Source organism: Prionailurus viverrinus, chromosome E3 (genome assembly GCF_022837055.1).
Source record: "Prionailurus viverrinus isolate Anna chromosome E3, UM_Priviv_1.0, whole genome shotgun sequence".
Lineage (NCBI taxonomy): Eukaryota > Metazoa > Chordata > Mammalia > Carnivora > Felidae > Prionailurus > Prionailurus viverrinus.
The window spans coordinates 17,756,166-17,769,697 of NC_062576.1; positions in this window are offsets into that span (position 1 = coordinate 17,756,166).

Here is a 13,532-nt window from a genome sequence, read left to right on the forward strand (position 1 = left end):
TGTATATTCTGCCGTTGTTGTATGGGATGTTCTACAGGTTTCTGTTAAGTCTGATTGGTTTATGGTGTTGTTCAAGTTGTCTATTTCCTTGCTGATCTTCTGTCTAGTAGGTCTATTATTGATTGTGGGATATTGAAGGCTCAAACTATTATTGTTGAATTGTCTACTTCTTTCTATTCTGTCAGGAAAAAAGGCCTGTAAACTCAAAAAAAAAAAAATATCCTCAAGAATGAAGAAAAAATTAATACATTTCTAGATAAACAAAAGTTGAGGGAACTCATTATTAGTAGACCTGCCCTATTAGAAGGGCTGAGGGCAGTCTTTGAGGTTGAAATGAAAGAACACTAGATATTAACTCAAAGTCAAAAGAAAAAAATTGAAGAGGAGTGCCTGGGTGGTTCAGTCAGTTAAGCGTCTGACTTTGGCTAAGGTCATGATGTCACAGTTCGTGGGTTCAAGCCCCATATCGGGCTGTGTGCTGACAGCTCAGAGCCTGGAGCCTGTTTCACATTCTTTGTGTGTCTCTCTCTCTAGCCCTCCCTCGCATGTGTGCTCTTTCTCTCTCTCAAAAAAAAAATTTTAAAGAACACTAATAAAGGTAATTTCATAGATAAATATAAAAGCTAGCATTTTGTACTTTTGGTTTGGTTTGTAACTTATCTCTTTTTCCTGTATGATTTAAAAGGAAAATGCATAAAATAATAATTATAAATCTGTGTTAATGAGCACATATCTTTATACATTTATAAAGATATAAACTGTGACAATAACCATATAAAAGCCAGGAACAAAGATGTATGGGAGGAGAATGTTTGTATAGTATTGAAACTAAGTTGGTATTTTTCAAACTAGATTGTTACAAGTTTAAAAGGGTAATTGTAACCCCATGGTAACCACTAAAAAAAATAATAAAATACATATGAAGGGAATAAAAATGGTGCACCATAAAAAATCAACTGAATAAAAAATTAGTAATGGAAGAACCGAGGAACAACAACAACAAAAAAAAAACAGTAAGACACACATAAAACAAATAGCTATATGGCAGGAATAATTCTTTATCAGCAATCACATTAAATGTAAACAGGCTAAATCCTCCCCTTCTATAAAAATACAGAGCTGGCTATATTGAATTAAAAACAACAACAACAGGGGCACCTGGCTGGCTCAGTCAGTGGAGCATGTAACTCTTGGTCACAGAGTTGTAAGTTTGAGGCCCACATTGCATGTAGAGATTACTTTAAAATCTTTAAGGGGCGCCTGGGTGGCGCAGTCGGTTAAGCATCCGACTTCAGCCAGGTCACGATCTCGCGGTCCGTGAGTTCGAGCCCCGCATCAGGCTCTGGGCTGATGGCTTGGAGCCTGGAGCCTGTTTCCGATTCTGTGCCTCCCTCTCTCTCTGCCCCTCCCCCGTTCATGCTCTGTCTCTCTCTGTCCCAAAAATAAATAAAAAAACGTTGAAAAAAAAATTAAAAAAAAAATAAAATCTTTAAAAACAACAACAAAAACAGCAGGATCTATCTGTATGCTGTCTACAAGAGACTCACCTTAGATATAAAGACATAAAGAGGTTGAAAGTAAAAGAATGGAAAAAGATATTCCATGCAAATAGTAAACAAAACAGATCTGAGGTGGCTAAATTACTATCAAAATAGACTATTTATTAGACAAAATAGACTTTAAGTTAAAAAAGAGACAAAGAAGGACATTATATATTGATAAAAGATTCAGTGAAAGAAGACATATTGATTATAAATATATACACACTTAATAAAGGAAACTCTAAATATATGAAGCAAACATTGACAGAATTGAAGGGAAAAATAGAGAGTTCTATAGTAATAATAGTTGGAGATTTCAGTACCCCACTTTCAGCTATGGAAAACAGTTTGGTGGTTCTTTAAAAGGGTAAACACAGAGTTACCATACGCTTCAACTATTTCTTCCTTCCAAACAAACTGAAAGCGAGGACTCAGGAGGTATTTGCATGCCAGTGTTCATTGCATCATTACTCACAATGGCCAAAAGGTGGAAAACCCAAACATCCATCAACAGATGAATGGAGAAACAAAATTGTGGTGTATACACACAATGGAATATTTTTCAGCCATATAAAGGAATGAATATCTAACACATACTGCGACATGGATAAACCTTGAAAACATTATCTTAAGTGAAATAAGCCAGATGCTAAAAAGCAAATGTGTGATTCCACTTATATGAGGTATCTAGAATAGGCAAATTCACAGAAAGTAGACTAAAAGTTACCAGGGGCTGAGAGGAGGGAGAAATGAGCAGCTATTGCTTAATGGTTACAGAGTTTCTGTCTGGAGTGATGAAAACATTTTGGAAATAGATACCAATGATGGTTTCATAACATTGTGAATGTAATTAACTTTTTTTTTTAAGTTTATTTATTTTGAGAGAGAGAGAGAGAGAGAGCGCGCGCGAACAAGTGGGTAGGGGCAGGAGAGAAAGAGAGAGAGAATCCCAAAACGGCTCCCCAGAGCTCAGAACCCACGAACTGTGAGATCATGACCTGGGTCAAAAACAAGAGTCAGTTGCTCAACGAACTGAGCCACGCAGACGACCCTCATGAATGTAATTAATGTCACTGAATTGTACATTTAAAAATGGTTAGGGGCGCCTGGGTGGCTCAGTCGGTTAAGCCGCCGACTTCGGCTCAGGTCATGATCTCGCGGTCCGGTCCGTGAGTTCAAGCCCCGCGTCGGGCTCTGTGCTGACAGCTCAGAGCCTGGAGCCTGTTTCAGATTCTATGTCTCCCTCTCTCTGACCCTCCCCCGTTCATGCTCTCTCTCTGTCTCAAAAATAAATAAACGTTAAAAAAAATTTTTTTTAATGGTTAAAGTTGTAAATTTTATGTTATAACCAAAATTTTTAAAAATAATAATATCCAAAAAGTATTGAATTGTACACTTTAAATAGGTGAAAATATATGATATCTGAGTCACAACTCGATAAAGCTATTTTTTTAAGTTTTAAAATTTGATGCTCAGTTTATTGCTTTTTCTTTTCTGAATCATGCTTTTGGTGTCGAGTCTAGGAACGCTTAGTTTAACTTCAGATTCTGAAAATTTTCTCCTACACTTCTCAAAAAAAGTGTTATAGTTTTTACATTTAATATTTATGTCTATAATTCATTTTGAGCTAATTTTTGTATATGGTCCTTTGGTGGTGGGGGGGGGGGTGCTATGGATGTCTGATTGCTAGACCACCATTACATTGCTTCTGCACCTTTGTAAAAAAATCATTTGGGGATATTTGTGTGTCAAGTTCCTGCTATATAAGTCTTGAAATCTGATACACTAATTCCTTGCATTTTATTCTTCTTTTTTTCAAAATTGTATTAGTGATTCAAGTTCCTTTGATTTTTAATATAAATTTTAGAATAATCTTGTCTCTATCTTATATGATTTTTTTGTAGAGACTGGGATTTTTTAAATATATTATTATTTTAATATTTATTTATTTTTGAGAGAGAGAGAGTGGCAGAGTATGAGCAGAGAAGGGGCAGAGAGAGAGGGAGACACAGAATCTGAAGCAGGCTCCAGGCTCTGAGCTGTCAGCACAGAGCCTAACATGGGGCTTGAAATCACAAGCCATGATATCATGACCTGAGCCCAAGTTGGAAGCTTTACCAACTGAGCCATCCAGGTGTCAAGACTGGGATTTTGATAGGAATATAATTATTCCTATTATTCTTGCATGAATTAGAATTCCCATTATTTTGTTACATAAGAGAGTTGAGAATGGACATTGTTTAAATTTTATTTTCCAAATGTTGCTAATGCTATACAAAAATTACAACTTAAAAAAATATGACTGATTTCTATAATTTGACCTTGTATCCTAGACAGAGCTAAATTCATTTATCAGTTCTAGCAGCTGTTTTACAGATTCCTTGTAAATAGTGTCACTTGCAGATGGAGGCAATTTACTTCTTCTCTTCTCCCATCCAAGTACTAACCAGGCCCGACCCTGCTTAGCTTCCGAGATCAGACAAGATCGGGCGCGTTCAGGGTGGTATGGCCGTAGACTACTTCTTCTCTTCTGATACTTATGACTTTCCTTTTTCTTGTCTTATTGCACAGGCTAGAACCTCCAGTACAATGTCGAATAGATATGGTAAAAGTGGTCATCTTTGGCTTATTCACAATCTTAGAGTGAAAGTATACAATATTTGACCTTTAAGTATCATCTTGGCTGTGGATTTTTTTTCTATATATCTTTTGTGAGATGAGGAAGTTCCCTTCCACTGAGTTTTTAATTTCAGTTATTGTATTTTTTTTAAGTTTATGTATTTATTTTGAGAGAGAGAGAGAGAGAGAGAGCGAGCGCTCGGGGGAGGGGCAGACAGACAGGGAGAGACAGAATCCCAAGCAGAGCCCAACTTGGGGCTTGGTCCTACAAACCATGAGATCTTGACCTGATCTGAAGTGATATCAAGATTCAGATGCTTAACTGATTGACCCACCTAGATACCCTATCAGTTATTGTATTTTTAATTACTAAAAGTTCTATTTGTTTGTTTGTTTTCAAATTTGCTAGGTCATTTGGTGGTTGTAGTGGTATGTTTTGTTTATTTTTTTAATTTGAGAGAGAGAATGGGTGAGGGGCAGAGGGAGAGAGAAAAAGAATCTTAAGCAGGCTCCACACTCAGCACGGACCCCAACGAGGGGCTCAATCCTACGACTCTGGGATCATGACCTGAGCCGAAATCAAGAATCTGACACTCAACTGACTGAGCCCTCCAGGAGCTCCTGTTTTATTTCTTTAAACATAATAATCAGGGGCACCTGGTTACCTCAGTCAGTAAAACACGTGGCTCCTGATCTGGGGGTTGTGAGTTCGAGCTCCATGTTGGGTGTGGAGATTACTTAAATAAATAAACTTTAAAAATAAACGTAATAATCAGAGATTATAATTTTGGTGTAATAATTCCAATATATGAAATACTTACAGGTGTTGACTTCTGCTTTTTAAAAAAAATTTTTAATGTCTATTTATTTTTGAGAGAGAGCATGAGTGGGTGAAGAGCAGAGATAGAGGCAGAAACAGAATCTGAAGCAGGCTTCAGACTCCAATCTGTCAGCACAGAGCCCTATGTGGGGGGTCGAACCCATGAACTGTGAGATCATGACCTGAGCCAAAGTCGTATGCCCAGCTGACTGAGCCAACCAGGCACCCGGGCTTCTGCTTTCTGTTATTTCTCTGTGTGCTGGGATATTTCTGACTGTATATTCCCTGAAAACTTATTTGAAAGAATTTGTATTTGCCCCTATCAGTTGCCTAAACACTGCCAATCTGCATTCACTTTAAATATATAGCTTGAGGAATTTTTTTTTCCCCTTGACCACACAAATGATGAGATTTGGAGCTACATATCCACTCCACGGCTGACAACTCAGAACCAAGGACTTATTTTGCAATTCCCTAGGGCAGGGGGCCTGGGTCAGGTTACTCCTGATTGACTCCTTTTCAAATCCAGCAGGAGGCATTTCTTCTAAATTACTGGGCGGGGGTTTAGATTTCTGTTCTGTGTCACCTGCTGACATTGACCTACTTTGGCAAATGCTTTCAGGATGAAGGCAGTTTCAGTGCTCAGGTTCCTCTGTGGGCTCACATTTTCACCTAGATTTTAGACTGGTAATTCCTTCTTTGTTCTTCAGGGCTTTAAAGAAGTTGTTTATTATCATCATCATCATCATCATTGTTATTGTTATATCTTTTATCCTGTATGTTCATTGTTTTTAGGAAGCAGATTGGTCTTAATAGCCTGCTATATTTACCATAAAGGATTCTCTGCTTTTAAGCTTAAAAAAAAAAATGGGGTGCCTGGGTGGCTCAATTGGTTAAGCGTCTGACTTCGGCTTAGGTCATGATCTCACAGTTCCTGAGTTTGAACCTGTAATCAGACTCCCCGCTGAGAGGGTAGAGCCTGCTTAGGATTCCCTCTCTCTCCTTTCTCTGTTCCTCCCCAACTTGTGTGTGCATGCTCACACTCTCCCTTTCTCTCTCTCTCTCTCAAAAATAAATAGGGGCACCTGGGTGGCTAAGTCGGTTAGGCGTCCAATTTCAGCTCAGGTCATGATCTCACAGTCAGTGAGTTCCAGTCCCGCGTCACACTCTGTGCTGACAGCTCAGAGCCTGGAGCCTGCCAGATTCTGTGTCTCCCTCTCTCTCTCTCTCTGCCCCTCCCCCACTTATGCTCTGTCTCTCTCTCTCTCTCTCTCAAAAATAAATAAAATGTAAAAAAATTTTTTAATAAAAAATAAAATAAATAAATTTTTAAAAATCTCTTATCAGCTCTCATCTCCTCTAGAATTATGTTTTTGTGTATTTAAACCTGTTAAAAAAATGTTTTCACTCTTCTTTTAAAGGAGTTTCTGGAAAAGCTAGAGATAAGTGCCTGCAGACCACCATATTTAACCAGAAGTCTCCCGTTCATGTCTTGTTACATCATCTCTACAAATAAAAATGTGACTAAAAGGATAAGGCTGAACAGGATGCTTCTCTCTGGTCCTGTCACTTGATGGCTGATTTCCAACTTGGGGGAAATAGTTGTTCCACACGACGAGCCCTCTACTAAAGAGCAGATACCCTTTCCTCCCTCTTCATCATCCTCAGTCTCCGCTGCCAGACTGAGGGCACACGTGGCAGCAGCCACTGCCCCCACCACCCCTTCCAGCCCCAACCAGTAAACAAGATTGTCTCCATGGGTTGAGATTGAAAAGATTTCCCAAATGATTCTGATATGACCCCATCACTCATTAGAGACTCACTGGGGTAACTCTTGCCCCTTACAGAGGCCATTGGAAGACTTCTTGACCCTTGACTAAGTTACCAAACCCTGTTCTGTGTTCTGGTAACATCTGTGCTTCTCTGATTGAAGCATTCCCCTTGAAAATGTTATCAACAATTATTTTCCCGAGACCCAAGGCTTCTCCACCCCCAGCCTTTTCTATCTCAATTGATAGTAACTCCTCCTTCACTTGCTCCCGTCAAAAACCTTAGAGTGATTCTTAATTTGTGTCTTTATCTCATAACCCATGTCCAACCTTTTGAGAAATCCTGGGGGTCTACCTTCAAAATCCATCCAGAGGACGCCTGGGCGGCTCATTCAGTTAAGCGTCTGACTTCAGCTCAGGCTATGGAATCACAGTTCGTGAGTTTGAGCCCCGCATCCAGCTCTCTGCTGTCAGCACAGAGCCTGCTTCAGATCCTCTGTCTTCCGCTCTCTCTGCTCCTCCCCGACTCCTGCTGTCTACTCTCTCCAAAAGAAGTCAAACTTCAAATAATAATAAAAAATAAAACAAAATAAAATTTATTAAAAAAAAAAAAAAGCTTTAAAAAATACGTCCGGAACCTATTTTTCACCACTGTCATTACCGCGCTGGGACACCCTACCATCATCTACACACTGTGGCACACATTATTGCAGTAACCTTCCAGCAAGCCTGCCTGCTTCTAGCCTTGTCCCTTTGGTTAATTCTCAACCTAGCAGCCAGAATGGTTATTTTAAAATACAAGTTAGATGATGTCACTCTTCTGCTTAAAACACTGCAATGGCTCCCTATTTCAGAGCAAACTCCAAGCATACAAGACCCTACAAGACGTGCACTCCCTCTCCCCTCATTCACGATGCTCCACCAACACCCTTGTTGTTTTTCAGTAACACCAAACACCTGTCCCCTCCACCTGGCACACTCTTCCACCAGATAGCCCATTAGTTAACCATCTTTCCTCCTCCAATTCTTTGTTCGGATCTCACTTTCTCACGGGTGTCTAATCTGGCCAAACCTGCTCCCTGTACCTTGCTCTACAGTAGTGCCCCCTGTACCCGTGGTTTCACTTTCCAGTTTCAGTCACACATGGTCAACGATGGTCTGGAAGCAGATAATTCTTCTGAATGTCAAGAGTAGCCTAACACGACATTACCATGCCTACGTCCTTCCCCTTGCTTCATCTCATGATGTGGGCCCTTTATCATCTCACATCATCACAAGAAGGTGAGTACAGTACAATAAGATATTTTGACAGAGAGGCTACATTCATATAACTTTTATTACAGTATATTGTTATAATTATTCCTTTTTATTCTTATTGGGTTTTTTTTATTTTTTTTTCAACGTTTATTTATTTTTGGGACAGAGAGAGACACAGCATGAACGGGGGAGGGGCAGAGAGAGAGGGAGACACAGAATCGGAAACAGGCTCCAGGCTCCGAGCCATCAGCCCAGAGCCTGACGCGGGGCTCGAACTCACGGACCGCGAGATCGTGACCTGGCTGAAGTCGGACGCTTAACCGACTGCGCCACCCAGGCGCCCCTATTCTTATTGTTAATATCTTACTGTGCCTAATTTATAAGTCAAACTTTATCATAGGTATGTATGTATAGGAAAAAATATAGCATATGTAAGGTTCAATACTATCTGGGGTTTCAGGCATCCACTGGGGGTCTTGGAGCATATTCCTACAAATAAAGGTGGGACTACTGTACTTCACCAACACCCCCTCCTCCCCCCCCCCCAGTCTTGTTCCATCTTCTAACACATTATAAAGTGTGATGTCTCCCTTGTTTAAGAATGGAAACTACAGGGGCGCCTAGCTGGTTTAGTCAGTTTAGCTGCCGACTTTGTCTCAGGTCAGATCTCTTGGTTTGTGAGTTCGAGCCCCGCGTCGGGCTCTGTGCTGACAGCTCTGAGCCTGGAGCCTGCTTTGTATTCTATGTCTCCCTCTCTCTCTACTCCTCCTCCGCTCATGCTCTCTCTCTGTCTCAAAAATAAATAAACATTAAATATATATATATGTATATATATATATATATACTTAAAAAAAAAAAAAAGAACGGAAGCTACAAGAAGGCAGAGTCTGTTTTGTTCACTGAGACCAAGAACTTAGCATAGTGTCTGTCACAGTGGCAGGTACTCAATAAATTTAAACTCAAAATATTTAAACTTTAAATGCCTGTATTCCTCGCAATACTCCAACTAAGAAGTATGACTAACAGTATCAGGTGGTGGGATCCAGGGGTTCTCGGATTCCCACTACCTTCACCAGCACCCAGGAGGGGAGCCATTTTAATTGGAAACACTGAATTTTCAGTTCACCCAAGGCTCAGCTTCCGGAAAGTGTGCGTCCCAGGCTCACCGCGTTCAACCTGGGCGATGTTCCCCTTCCCCCAGCGCCAGGGTCACTCATCCAATCAAAATCTCTGTCCTTTCTACCCCTTAAAGGACTTCGCTCTCCGAAATATTGTGCCAAGAGGGGCGGGACGCAGCAAATTTAGCAGGTGGGCGTTGCCCTACGGCCGTTGCCTAGGTCACGGAGGAGCTGTACCCCCTCAGAGAGGGAAAATGGGCGGAGTGTGGAAGCGGACATCCCGCCCCTATCATGGAGCGGCCTGGGATTGGCTAGCCACTGTCGAGCCGCGCCCCCCACAGGGCTCGCGCCGCGCCGCCCCCCCCCCCCCCCCCCCCCCGCAGGGCTCGCGCCGCGCCCCCAGCGGTTAGGGTAGGTCGATCAGTTCCTACGCTCCCGCTTGGCAAGGAGCCCTCAGAGGCCCCGACTCTTGAGCCCCTCCCGGAGTAATAGCCCAGGGTCGGAGCGCGGAGATGTGCCTCAGCCCCCGGAACTCTGAGATCCCAGGTTCCCTGGTTATTCTCGTTCAAGCTGCGCAGTAAGCCCAGAGATCGGGATCCAGGGCCAAGACATTCTTGAGAAACCTCGGCGCAGGGCAGGCACCTCGCCAAAGCCGCTGTTGAAAAGGGGGACTGGACTCAACAGGTGACCTCCAAGGAGCCTGCCCAGTCTGACAGGTCCTTTTCTTCACGGAAGTCCCTGGACTTCGACTTCCCCAAGTGTAAATGAATAGGCATCGGGGAAAACCAGAATTGGCCCCAGCTCTGGCACTCACTCGCTGTGTGGCCTCGCATAAGTCACATCCTATATCTAGGCTGGTTCCTTCATCCCACCCTGAAAGGGATTGGACTAGATGTCCTCTGCTGTCCCTTTTTGTTCTTCCTAGTTATGAAGCAGCCTTGATAACACGTGTAAAGTTTCTTTTTAATGTTTGACGTGTATCCATATTGTGAGCGATTCACTCTGCTCTCTGTTCATCCACCTTCGCTTTCTGTGCCCAGAAGTTCCAGGAATGAAGAGAAAAGCCTGGAAGAGCATCTAGAAATAAAATAAGGACTGTCAACAGATACTGAAGGGGTGATAGCTTGCAGTTCAAGAGGCGATGCTGAAGAGAGAATGAAATAATCCTCTACACTGTGATCCCCTCATTTTACAGAAGAGAAAACTATGAGTAGCTAAGTCAGCCTAATAGGAAGAACCCAGGTTTTCTAACTTGACTGCATGATCAGCCCCTTTACACATAGTGTCGGCAAACAGAAGGCATAAATACGTAAAAACAGATAAAGAAATTGTCCACAGAAATAAAAACAATTTAGTTTATAACTTTAATTCAATATTTTTCAATTAATTAGAAACTTCCCACTTTCATTTTCTTAAGATGTGTATCCTGCCTACATTTGGGGTGACCTACAAAGCAGAAACAGAGCAATAAAAAATAAGACAGAAGCACGTTATTTCCTCCTCCTGCTTTTCCTTTCTGTCACCATTATCTCCCCAGAGGAGCTTCTCAACTTCTGATGTTCCAAAACCTCCTCTGTAATATTCTTCAGTGGTCATCCACACACACACAAAGCCAACTAAAGCCAAAAACTAAATGTGACATTTATATGAAATGTCCAGATGAGGTAAGTCTTTAGAGACGGAAAGTACATTAGTAGTTGCCTAAAGTGTGTATGGGGGGGGGGGGGGAGAGGAGTGGAGATTGAGGGCAAACAAGAAGTGACTCCTAATAAATATGAAGTTTATTCCAGGAATGATGAGAATGTTCTAAAATTATGGCGACAGTCGCACAACTCTGTAAACAGATTAGAAATAACTGAATTGTGCACTGCACTTTAAGTGTACACAGTATGTGAATTCTATGTTGATGAAGCTGTAACAAAAGAGACTGACCAGGACGCCTGGGTTGCTCAGTCCTTTAAGCGTCTGACTTTGGCTCAGGTCATGATCTCAGGGCTCGTGAGTTTGAGCCCCATATCAGGCTCTGTGCGCCTGCTTAGGATCCTCTGTCTCCCTCTGTCTCTCTGCCCCCTCACCCACTCTCTCGCGCGTGCTCTTTTTTCCAAAAATAAACATTAAAAAAGAGAGAAACTGACCGGAAAGCAATAGCAGGGACACCTGGATGGCTCAGTTGCTGGAGCATGCAACTCTTGATCTTGGGGTTGTGAGTTCAAGCCCACACTGGGTGTAGAGATCACTTAAAAATAAAAGCTTCAGAAAGGAAAGAAGGAAGGGAGGGAGGGAGGGAGGGAGGAAACGTGTCTTTGCTTCTTCCCTGGGTTCTATGTGTATATATCCCCACATTCTTAGGAGAGCTGAGCGGCTATTCTGGGGTATCTAATTCTGCAGACACTTCCTGAGTCTTAAAGTGTGTCACCCTCCAGGTTGCCTACCTCCTGCTCCAACCACCACTTTATACTGTGCCCGGCTCCATGTAACTGAAGGAAGCATGCTGATTCCCCTGCTCACAGGACACCTCATTTCCTGCCTATCCTGGATGGAATTGGGGTAAAGAAGGGAAAGATATGGGGCATCTGGCTGGCTCAGTCGGTGGAGCATGTGACTCTTGGTCTGAGGTTGTGAGTTCAGGCCCCACATTGGGTGTAAAGATTACTTTAAAAATCTTAAAATAAAAAAAAGGAGGGGGAAAGAATACACATGGCAGAATAGAGGTGTCTCAGGGGAGATTGAAGAATTGAGACAAAGAGAAAATCAGAAAGAACAAAAGGGAATGTTGAGCAGGAAAAGAATGTGAATCCTTTGTGATTTTCCCCCTCCTGGGCTACTTCGAAAGATGGCAGATAGTGTTTGAGTAGCTTTCCTCATGGTTTTGGTTGCCTTCTTCCCAGAGGAGTTCTCGGAGGGAGAATCATGCAGTAGATTGTATCACATCTCCTCCCTTTAAGTCTTTACTAAAAGTTCACCTTTTCAGAGAAGTCTTCCTTGGCCTCCCTATCCAAAACTTCGTCTTCCTTGTCCTTGACACTTCCTGTTATAACCCCCCCCCTTTTTTTTATTACAGTCTTTGTTACCTGTCTTCCTTAGAATTTAACCTCTATAAAGACAGAGATTTTTGGTTTTTTATTTTAGTTTTTAGCTGTTTTGCTCACAAGTGTATCTACAGTGTCTCGAAGAGCCCAGAGTAAGCACTCAACTCTTATTTATTGAATGAATAAATTGATGACTGAACTACAGCATGCTGCTGGGCACTTTTTTTTTTAATGTTTATTTATTTTTTGAGAGAGAGAGACAGACAGAGTGTGAGCAGGGGAGGGGCAGAGAGAGAGAGGGAGACACAGAAGCCAAAGCAGGCTCCAGGCTCTGAGCTGTCAGCACAGAGCCCAACGCGGGGCTCGAACTCACAAGCTGTGAGATCATGACCTGAGCTGAAGTCAGACGCTTAACTGAGCCACCCAGGCGCCCCATGGGCACTTTTGTAATAAAAAGGGAAAGTCTTAAAAGAGTATGTTGTAAATCCGACAGATTCATAGCTCTGAGGCAAAGACAGAAAGAGGCCTTTTTTTCTTTTTTCTTTCCCATTTGGACCCATCTTAAAAACAAAACAAAACAACAAAAAAAAACCACAACTCTGGAGTCGGAGGAGAGAGGTGCAGGATGACATTTGGGTGGTGCAGGATTAGCATGATGAACTCAAAACTTGTAAGTTAACAGTTTCTTTGACTGGATCATCCATGCAGAGATGATGAATGCCAGTCACTTTTCTTTTCTACTATTTTATTTTTTTAAAGTAATCTCTACACCCAACATGGGGCTCGAACCCACACCTCGCAATCAAGAGTTGCATCTCCCTCTGGCTGAGCCAGCCAGGTGCCCCTCCAGTCACCTTTCTGACTACCAGGACTGGTTTCTGATCCAACACCAGTTCTCAGAATCAGTTTAACGTTTGCAAAATTCCGTAACATTGTGAAGCTTCACTTCCTTCTTCTGCACAATAGGGTAATACCTTCACAGTGGTAAGGATTCGGGGAGATAAAGTATGAAAGTGGCTGTCGGTCCCTGGCATGCAGCAGGTATCTGATTATTGTTTTCCCTCTCTGCCCTTTTTTGGGAAACTACTTTTCTCTCCTGTGATGTTTTTCTTCCTGCAAACACAGGCTTGTTCCTCAAGAGTTTAAAGTTACATTGCCAATTTTTTTCTTTTTAATCTGAAGTTTTCTCTTCAGGTATGTATGTATGCATGTATGTGTATTTATAAATGTTTATTTTTGAAAGAGAGAGAGAGAGACAGAGAGCGAGTCGCCAATCGCAAGCAGAGAGAGGGAGACACAGAATCCAAAGCACGCTCCAGGCTCTGAGCTGTGAGCACAGAGCCCAATGTGGAGCTTGAACCCATGAACTGTGAGATCAT